A 3,146-nucleotide genomic window follows, 5' to 3' on the forward strand; every position below is an offset into this window, starting at 1 on the left:
ATTGTCGCGCTAGCGTGTAGCTTTTACACACCTATGTGTGTGGGTGTGCTGCTTACACCCAAATCGAAACGAGCGTGATAAAGCCTTGAACACATACTCGACCTACAAGAGTACCGCCTGGGCATAAAACAGCAAGGATTTGGAAATACCATACCCGCCATGAACGATGTACCGCTGGTACAAAAGCTGGTGAGTAGCATGCTTATTTCGCAACCCATAACCCTTTGTTTCTGAAATAGAAGCCCCTTTTTGCCTTGAAGAAGGTGCAGAAACCAATACCAATCAAGGGACATCATCACCGCGATATCGGCTGCCGCGTAAATGAAGGAAGCACGCTACTACGAGTGATATTCCCTTTTCACTGAGCGAGATAAAGCTCAAAGAAGCCCCAGGTCCTTTGCGGCCGCAGCACCAGTTCAATTTTGCAAGCGTAGAACCTTAAGGCTACCGTATCTCTTTTCATGAACCGGTGCATACTCCAGCCGACGCAGCGCTGTACGTGAAAGTGAACCCTTTGCTGATCGGGCAGTTCCAACTGAGGCCGGCCTTCCTATGGTTTTGTCTTTTGAGCCTTTAAAGTCCTGGTAAAAAATCTAATCTCTTCGAAAGTCACGTGCGTTTGAGACTGAGATGAGCTAAATCACGGATGCGATTTCTATCATCAGCCATCGCTCAATTATGTTGAGGATTTTCAAGCAGTTCAGTACTGCGTTGCCGCTTTGTAGCAAAAGTGATAAGTTGCCCCGTTTGCAATGATCTATTTACGTCTGGCTCTTTCCTAAAGCGTAATTTTGGTTTGGCTAACGCAGGATGTGTTTGCATTTGATTTGAGATGTTCGAGGAACAACTAATTTTTTTGAACGATGATTGCCGACAACATACCAATAAGTATTCCACCTGCTTTTGCATCGATACGTTGATTTTGTCTGCCTTGATCTTCAACGTTAACCACATGCATCCTGCTCATGACACTTAATCATATCACGATCAATCAGTAATTATGCTATGACGTGTAGCTCTGCTGGTGTGAGCACGTCAAATTTGATCAATAGCTCTTCTCCCACTTAAAATTCTATCCGTTCGCGCATCCGATGATTGGCCAACCTTTATACGCTTAAGCCTGTAGAGGAATGTTATGTGTTATTTTAGCTAACGCAATGGGTGGTAGCAGCTCACACCAGCACCGAGGTCTCGTCTCGAAAGCTCTCTGAAGGATACCCTTCGCAACGCAATCCAAGCTTCTTGTTCAGCAGACCTTATCCAGTTGTGCACCGAGCCCTTTATATAATGTTTGCCAGAACTCCGCTGTAAAGCGCTGATCCATATCCGATGCAATATCCAGCAAACCATATTGGCGAAATGGTTTGTCGAGGATCACCTTGGCTGCATCCTCAACGGTCATAGCATTGATAATAGCAACGATATGGCCATCTTGCTCAGAAGGCCCACAATGACGTGCTATCGAGCGCATTTTTCGGAGGGTCAGAAATAATGATCTTACTCTCGGACTGCCAGAATTATGCCAGTCCAGGCAGGCTGGCTCTCCATGCTGCGAGGCTAAACTTGCTGTCAGGTTTTTTTCGTGTAGGGTTATACACACAAGTGCTTACCTACTGTTTCATACAAGGCCACCGATGCATTGCGCTCACCGACAATTTGTCTTTAATAACACCCGGTAGGCACAAAAACGGGTATTGTGTTTGTTTTGGGCTTAGCAGTCTCATCAAGGGGCACCGCTACACGTTAATTGTCGAGTGGGTAAGTGATGTAACATAGAGAGACTTAGAATATCGATTTGCGGTGCAGCAACGTGGTCGCTCAAAGAAAACAGTGCCTGAGCTCTCGAAGAAAAGTCTTACAAAAGTTGTCAGCAATATAGCACCTGGTACGTAAGATGTGTATGCTGTACGTATTGTCTTATCCATTAGAAACGCCATCATAGTGACAATATACAAGACATCGTCGAGGCTTTGCAAAAGAGCATCCACCACCACATTTTAACGACCCAGCTTGTACCTTATACTCAGCGAAGAAGGATTAATAACGACGTCGCTGTGCGCAACGACGCATGATCTATATGTATTACGATTATCTTAGAGCAAAGCCGCGGTTTGATGTACTTGACGATGGTATACTTTATTGCAACCAGCTTTTTATCACGAGCAGGGAATATCTCTCTGCAGTCCTAATTTTTGCAATATAATTGCATGCGAGAACGTGTTCATACGCATATGTAATGGGGTTACACGAAAGCTTATAACAGGGGTGTGTGTCACACGAGATGTGCATAATGTGACCACACACCCAAACAAGAATACGGTACGGGGCTAGGTATCCAGTAGTAATGCATATATTTAGTTTTCACAACATATATTTAGTATATTTAGGAAAATTAGGATAAAAAAATAAATAAAAATCAGTTTTGGATTTCGAAAGAGTCAATTAGCCTTGGGATGGCAATAATTTCATTTGAGGTAAGCGGATTGCGATCCGCTAAACTCGTACTTGTTCTAAGTATAGAACGAAAGGTCGGTGACCTATATTACGCTTCCTCAAGCGCTTAACTACAGCAGCCCCGCTGCACTTGATAGCACTTGCAGTCAATCTACACCTGAGTCGTTTAATCGGATCCTCTGTGAGGATGGAGGAGGTCTCCACTTTGCCCCAGGGCATGCAGGACGGGCTTAACAAGCTGTTTTCCTTGCTTGGCCCTAAGGGCGTGCAACACCTTGTAGCACAAGGCCTTGAGGTAATCGGTGCGCGTCTAGAAGCGTTTTCGAGTTACGAAAACGTGCTGCTATAGCCCCTGCAGCAGAAGATGTCTGCATTGTTTGCTTCTATGACGCCACCGTCGGTGACGGATGACTTCCCCCGACCTACCACGCTCATGGTGAGCGTTAAGGTCTTTGAGGGGAAGTATGGACATAATCTCCTACTCTGGGTGAGAGAGGTCGAGATGGCCATCGCATCCGCCATGCTCCATACCAAGCAAAAGCGCGTGGCGCTAGTCATCTCAAAGCTCGGTGGTTGAGCGCGAGAAGGGGCACTAACATGCTGCCCTTCGGTCGGAGCTGCGTTTTCTCCTGAACAGAGCTGAAATTGCAGCTCTCCCGAGTGTTCTCGCCGCCTAATCAGGCGTATCGCGT

Source organism: Plasmopara halstedii, assembly GCF_900000015.1.
Source record: "Plasmopara halstedii genome assembly, contig: Scaffold_262, whole genome shotgun sequence".
Lineage (NCBI taxonomy): Eukaryota > Oomycota > Peronosporomycetes > Peronosporales > Peronosporaceae > Plasmopara > Plasmopara halstedii.